The sequence below is a fragment of the Rhynchophorus ferrugineus genome, unplaced genomic scaffold (assembly GCF_030347505.1).
Source record: "Rhynchophorus ferrugineus isolate W39M unplaced genomic scaffold, kcgeb_rfMv2 rfM628, whole genome shotgun sequence".
Classification (NCBI taxonomy): domain Eukaryota; kingdom Metazoa; phylum Arthropoda; class Insecta; order Coleoptera; family Curculionidae; genus Rhynchophorus; species Rhynchophorus ferrugineus.
Genome location: NW_027473205.1, coordinates 30,001 through 37,358, shown reverse-complemented (window position 1 = coordinate 37,358; position 7,358 = coordinate 30,001). Strand labels below are relative to the sequence as shown.

Below are 7,358 nucleotides of genomic sequence, written 5' to 3'. Positions count from 1 at the left end.
GGATAGCCGCCGAAGCGTCGCGTCTCGCCCATTACAATAAGAGATCAACGATCACGAGCAGAGAAATCCAAACCGCCGTTAGGTTATTGTTACCCGGTGAGTTGGCTAAGCACGCCGTTAGCGAAGGTACCAAAGCAGTCACCAAATATACCAGTTCTAAGTAAATTAATTCACATACCTATGTGTGTTTCAATATACTACTTACCTGCAAAATCGGTTCTTTTCAGAACCACAATTGGATATACATTTTAAAAAATGAAATGTTAAACAGTAGCTGACATTTTATAAAAACAGAATTTTCAGATATATATATATATATTGTAGTTATTGTATTGAATTATATTATATCATTATAATCTGTTATATAGTAAGTATATAGAATAAGTTTTGTAAAAATGGTACGGCCCGAGATTGTTATTTAAAAATAAGGTAAAGTATTTCTGGAGTGACTTCGAAAATATGTGTATTCATTTTTATTACGTTTATGACTATATGATAATTAATTTATTTTTCCTAACTGTGGCTAATTGTGGATTGTGGCTAATTTCTACACGATAAGTATTAATCACGGGAACGTCTCGAAATGAACAAATAGGAACTGTAATTAATCAAGAATTTAGAATGGAACTATCGTCCTAATATAATGAGGATCGTCAAAGAGAAGATACTTTTTTTTTCGTTTACTAGGTTGACCTTGCTTGGGGACAGTGGAACTCAGTGGAAAATCGCTGATGGTGGGTGAGGAGGATAGGCCTGTGGTCAGAATCGATATCTTGGAGTACTTGCAGGTCAGAGGCTTGATTCGAATTTTGATAGATAAAAAAGTCAATTATTGTCGGTCGATTGGAGGAGTAGTGAGTTGGTTCGCTTGGAGCAATAAGCCCAAGTTCCAACTCATCTATTATCCCGGCCGATAGTAATTCTTCCAATAGCTGTGTGGTTGATGGCGTTGAAAATGGCCTGAAAATCTCCTTGGTCATCTGAATATGTTCCGAAGAGTATTTCGCCAATGGAGATCGGGTTCGTGTTCTAGTGGAATCCAGACCAGCCAGACGACTGTTATCTTGAGTTCCCCGTACATGAGTGGGGGGAGGAATTGGTCTTTTGGGTTTGGTTGTTTTTGGAGTAGGTCGGCACTTGCATCCCGAGTAATTTGCGGTGTATGGTTCTCAACAGTTGGTGCATTTCGGCGGGGAATTTCTGTCTTTGGGACTTGACGTAGGCCGGAGTGGCTTTACAGTTGGCCGATGAATGACCGTAGAATTGGCAGTTAAAACGTTGAACGCGCCTGCCGTTGCCGCGCTGGGCTTGGACTTTTACCACCTGATTCATTAGGCGGTCGACCGCGAAGATACGGCGTTCCTCTCGAGGAACCGACCAACATGGATTGGATTGAAACCGAGCTTCATGAGCGCGGTTCGGACTTCGAGTTACCATTACGTCGAGAGAGAAATATAATATATTAGCTGACCCCGCAGACACTCCGTACCCTGTACTCAATGGATAAATAAAGGATTCATTCTATCAAATTCTTCGTTCAAATCACTTTCGAATCATCCTTAGGAACATTCTGATATCGGAAAACCTTATCCGTAGTCGATAAACGATATCTAACGGATGAATTATAGAAAATGGCCAATAAGCGGCAAATATCCGATCGTAAGGGTGCACCATCGTTTCGGCGAATCATTCTTTTGGAATCTTACGTTCTACAAGCAAAACATTTATTCATAGGTATATACCGATAATAACGAACGGGCCGACGTAACAACCTAAAATGTCCTGAAATACGTGAGAACAGTTTTACTCCGATCGCCGTATCGATATGTGACAGTATCCATCCTATGAAGGATCTTTACATTCTACTAGCATAATTTTATGGATCGGAATTTTCCGACTTTTAAAGAACGTGATCGGCAGTCTAGAAACGGCCTGAGGACGTATTAACACGAGAGGTTAAAATTATTGCTTTAGAAGTTCACGTTGTCTAAAGCTAAAGTTTATTCATCGGAACATTCCGATAATAACGAGAACGGGCAGACGTAAAAACGAAAAATTTGCGCAACGTCCGTATAAACGATCTGTTCTAAAACACCCATACATTTCCGATAGCTGGCGAGAGACCCGCGCTTAAATCGTGTGCGCTTCTACGTGGGGCGATACGAGAGACGGATACGACGGGTCGGGTCGACCGGCGCTGTGACACTTTTACCGAGTGGCTTTTGATCAGCGAAGGTGGTATTACATATTATATGTTAATATATAAGATCCGAACCGTATTTTTTTATTTATCTAAATAAAAAGCGTATTTCGTCGTGTTATTATATATTCGTAACGCTCTCGCGATTTTGTATCGTCGTTTCGTTGTTCTTCCTGGTCGGTTTTTTTCGATATATCGGGAAGCGTACGACGACGACGACGGTATCACTGCGAGATCGCGAATTCGGCGGGAACATTCGGCTTCGTTAGAAGAAGATGATCCACGATTCATATGCGATTGGAATTATTATTTTTATGGACGTATCGGTTTTTCATCGGAACGTTCATAAAACAGCAACACATTTTGCGATAGCTCTCTGCTCTCCGAGCGAGAATAAAATAAAAAATCACGAAACGTTTCTCGTACGAGGTTTCCTTGTCGCTTTATATATTTCTATCTAGCGAAGGGTTCGGAGAGAATGTTTTTCGAGGTCTTATAAACGCCGAACGATATTTTGCGGCATCCAATTTTCGACGTAGTCGACGATCGTCGTCGATAATCGAGATAATTGGGTGCCTAGTCGATCGGTTGTGTATAAAAAAAACAAAAGATGTGTCTAAGATGATGATATCGTTTTGTTTTATTAGACAACTAATATTAAAATGTAAGAGCGTGGCGCCTCGGACCGGTTTTTCCGTCGTCTAGGCGCGCTATCATGCACCTCCTTTTTATTAGTCGTCGATATATATTATATATCGTCGTCTTACGCACACGTTTCTTTATAAGTCAAACTTATAAAATAAACTGTGTCTGTATTTGTTTTATCTGCTTCGTGTCGATAAAATAATAAGAACAGTTCCCTGGTTGATCCTGCCAGTAGTCATATGCTTGTCTCAAAGATTAAGCCATGCATGTCTCAGTACATACCGAATTAAGGTGAAACCGCGAAAGGCTCATTAAATCAGTTATGGTTCCTTAGATCGTACCCACAATTACTTGGATAACTGTGGTAATTCTAGAGCTAATACATGCAAACAGAGCTCCGACCAGAGATGGAAGGAGTGCTTTTATTAGATCAAAACCAATCGGTTTCGGGTTCGCGCTCGTCATCGTACAACTTGGTGACTCTGAATAACTTTAAGCTGATCGCACGGTCTCGCACCGGCGACACATCTTTCAAATGTCTGCCTTATCAACTGTCGATGGTAGGTTCTGCGCCTACCATGGTCGTAACGGGTAACGGGGAATCAGGGTTCGATTCCGGAGAGGGAGCCTGAGAAACGGCTACCACATCCAAGGAAGGCAGCAGGCGCGCAAATTACCCACTCCCGGCACGGGGAGGTAGTGACGAAAAATAACGATACGGGACTCATCCGAGGCCCCGTAATCGGAATGAGTACACTCTAAACCCTTTAACGAGGATCAATTGGAGGGCCAGTCTGGTGCCAGCAGCCGCGGTAATTCCAGCTCCAATAGCGTATATTAAAGTTGTTGCGGTTAAAAAGCTCGTAGTCGAATTTGTGTCTCGCGCCGCCGGTTCATCGTTCGCGGTGTTAACTGGCGTGTTTTTCGCGAGACGTCCTGCCGGTGGGCTTAGTCGTGTCGCGTCGCCGTCGCGCGTGCGTTTCGGCGTGCGTGTTGTGCGCGTCGTGGTTACGACGGCCCAACTCAATCCTGCCGCGGTGCTCTTTACTGAGTGTCGAGGTGGGCCGGCACGTTTACTTTGAACAAATTAGAGTGCTCAAAGCAGGCTAAAATTTCGCCTGAATACTGTATGCATGGAATAATGGAATAGGACCTCGGTTCTATTTTGTTGGTTTTCGGAACCCCGAGGTAATGATTAATAGGAACGGATGGGGGCATTCGTATTGCGACGTTAGAGGTGAAATTCTTGGATCGTCGCAAGACGAACAGAAGCGAAAGCATTTGCCAAAAACGCTTTCATTGATCAAGAACGAAAGTTAGAGGTTCGAAGGCGATCAGATACCGCCCTAGTTCTAACCTTAAACGATGCCAGCTAGCGATCCGTCGACGTTCCCTAATATGACTCGACGGGCAGCTTCCGGGAAACCAAAGCTTTTGGGTTCCGGGGGAAGTATGGTTGCAAAGCTGAAACTTAAAGGAATTGACGGAAGGGCACCACCAGGAGTGGAGCCTGCGGCTTAATTTGACTCAACACGGGAAACCTCACCAGGCCCGGACACCGGAAGGATTGACAGATTGAGAGCTCTTTCTTGATTCGGTGGGTGGTGGTGCATGGCCGTTCTTAGTTGGTGGAGCGATTTGTCTGGTTAATTCCGATAACGAACGAGACTCTAGCCTGCTAACTAGGCGCTTTTTGACATCCTAAAGGCCCGCCGGCCGCGTTGCTTTCGGGTTTCGCGGTTCGTGCGCGGTTTTTACTGTCGGCGTACAAACTATTCTTCTTAGAGGGACAGGCGGCTTCTAGCCGCACGAGATTGAGCAATAACAGGTCTGTGATGCCCTTAGATGTTCTGGGCCGCACGCGCGCTACACTGAAGGAATCAGCGTGTCTTCCCTGGCCGAGCGGCCCGGGTAACCCGCTGAACCTCCTTCGTGCTAGGGATTGGGGCTTGCAATTGTTCCCCATGAACGAGGAATTCCCAGTAAGCGCGAGTCATAAGCTCGCGTTGATTACGTCCCTGCCCTTTGTACACACCGCCCGTCGCTACTACCGATTGAATGATTTAGTGAGGTCTTCGGATCGACACGCGATGGCGTTTCGGCGTCGTCGATGTGTAGGAAAAGATGACCAAACTTGATCATTTAGAGGAAGTAAAAGTCGTAACAAGGTTTCCGTAGGTGAACCTGCGGAAGGATCATTACAGTGTGTTGTTATGCCTATATATATATAATAGGTAAACGTACAAGTCTGTAAAAATCATTGTCGAACGTTAAAGAGCCATCTACGAAGTTCGGAAGTTCCGATCGAATTTCGACGTCGTCAACGTAGCTGTTTTCGGGTACCTATAATATATGGTTTTAAAAGATGTACGCCCGAAAGCGGAGATATATACGATGAAGATGTTGTTATATAGGACGACGAGTAATAATCGTCGGCCTACGACGGATTTCGTTATAAATGGACAAATCGAGCGCAAAATAAAACGATTTTGCCAATTATATTTCTAATCGACGTTTCGATCCTCATATCGACGAACATATACGATGATCGGTAATGTGATTAGTTTACGAAAATCTTATCACCCTTCGTTTGTTTCATTCCAAAAGGGTGAGATTTAGTTTACGAAAATATTGCCAAACTATGATCAGCGTATGCTCTTTTGTTGTCGTACGAGGTGAGACGACGAAAATTTACAACGAACGTCACCATTTCGAGTAGTCTGTCTCCGCTCCTCTCGTTGTGTGTAGTGGAGAAGACGAAAATAAACCGTAAGAGCGTTTTAAAGTCGACGGCGGCTGCGAAAGGGGCGCAAGCGCTGTCTATGACGTGAGCGCGCGTCGTCGTCGTCGTCGTCGTCTTATAATAGAAACGTTTCGATATGCGTTTAAAACCTAACTTAAAAAAAGATTACCCTAAACGGTGGATCACTTGGCTCGTGGGTCGATGAAGAACGCAGCTAATTGCGCGTCAACTTGTGAACTGCAGGACACATGAACATCGACATTTCGAACGCACATTGCGGTCCTGGGATCTCATACCCGGACCACTCCTGGCTGAGGGTCGTATCTCATTTCAAGACTGCTCGGATTTTCTTTGATCTTCGCGATCGACGAGAAATGTCTGAGCGTGCTGAGCGTATAAGCGCGATTCGATCGCGACGTTCTAAAACGTGACAGCGGACCCGTACGTGTGACCTAACTCTCTCGTACGGGTCGTACGAATATGAAAGGGATGAGACGTGTTTAAAACGGTCGTTCGCACGTTTTTGTGATAAACGTAGCGCGCACCATTAATACGATCGTCGTATCCGATAAAATTAGTTTTTAATCGACGTCGGATCGTAGGTGCGTTGTCTCTCGAATACGAGGGAGAAAACACCGTTTTTCGACGGCGCGTCTTTTCCATTCTAAACTTTTATATTTCGTATTGGCTCCTAATCTTCATTATTATGATGATTACGAGCGCCACGCATATTAAACTAGCGACCTCAGAGCAGGTGAGACTACCCGCTGAATTTAAGCATATTACTAAGCGGAGGAAAAGAAACTAACTAGGATTCCCTTAGTAGCTGCGAGCGAACAGGGATTAGCCCAGCACCGAATCCCGCGACCGACATCGGGCGCCGGGAAATGTGGTGTTCGGGAGGGTCCATTATCTCGACGTTACGTCGCGCGTCCAAGTCCATCTTGAACGGGGCAACAGCCCATAGAGGGTGCCAGGCCCGTAGCGACCGTGACTGACGGCGAGAGGATCTCTCCTTAGAGTCGGGTTGCTTGAGAGTGCAGCCCTAAGCGGGTGGTAAACTCCATCTAAGGCTAAATATAACCACGAGACCGATAGCGAACAAGTACCGTGAGGGAAAGTTGAAAAGCACTTTGAAGAGAGAGTTCAAGAGTACGTGAAACCGTTTAGGGGTAAACCTGAGAAACCCGAAAGGTCGAAGGGAGAAATTCATTCGCGGCTCGTAGTAGGCGGCGTGCGATCGCGTGACACGTGACGTTTCGGCGTTGCGCGCGCCTTTCGTACGTCGATCCGGCGACGAACGCGTGCACTTTTCTCCTTGTAGGACGTCGCGATCCGTTGGGCGTCGGCTTAAGGCTCGAGGTGGAGACCGTAGACTGCGGTTCGCGCCGTTTTCGTTTACGGACCCTCGTGTTCGCGGTCGACTCGCTCGACGGTATACCGAATGGTTTAAGGCCGCTACTCGTTAGCGTTCGGCTCGTCGCAAGCGCGTCAGATGCACGTCGGTAATCGGACCCGGTGCCGTTTCCGACCTCTGATGACTGTTGGCGACGAGGTTCTCGAACAGACCTAGACCGATCGGCGACGCTATAGCTTTGGGTACTTTCAGGACCCGTCTTGAAACACGGACCAAGGAGTCTAGCATGTGCGCGAGTCATTGGGAATCACTAAACCTAAAGGCGTAATGAAAGTGAAAGTTCGTCTCGCACGAACTCAGGGAAGATGGGCGGTTTACCCTTAAAAGTGGCCGCTTCGCATTCCCGGGGCGTC

General features: G+C 45.9%; 3 non-coding genes across 3 annotated transcripts in view; all 3 read left to right on the top strand.

Annotated features, from left to right (window-relative positions):
* Positions 1-3,057: 3,057 nt before the first annotated feature.
* LOC143206283 (small subunit ribosomal RNA) lies at positions 3,058-5,046 on the top strand. The gene has a single exon (XR_013008267.1). It is a non-coding gene; the product is annotated as a small subunit ribosomal RNA (ribosomal RNA).
* Positions 5,047-5,754: 708 nt separating this feature from the next.
* Positions 5,755-5,909, top strand: LOC143206282 (5.8S ribosomal RNA). Its single transcript, XR_013008266.1, has one exon. It is a non-coding gene; the product is annotated as a 5.8S ribosomal RNA (ribosomal RNA).
* Positions 5,910-6,328: 419 nt separating this feature from the next.
* Positions 6,329-7,358, top strand: part of LOC143206284 (large subunit ribosomal RNA) — a 4,098-nt gene continuing 3,068 nt past the window's right edge. Inside the window, exon 1 of the ribosomal RNA XR_013008268.1 lies at positions 6,329-7,358. This exon is cut by the window's right edge and continues 3,068 nt beyond it. This is a non-coding gene — a ribosomal RNA (large subunit ribosomal RNA).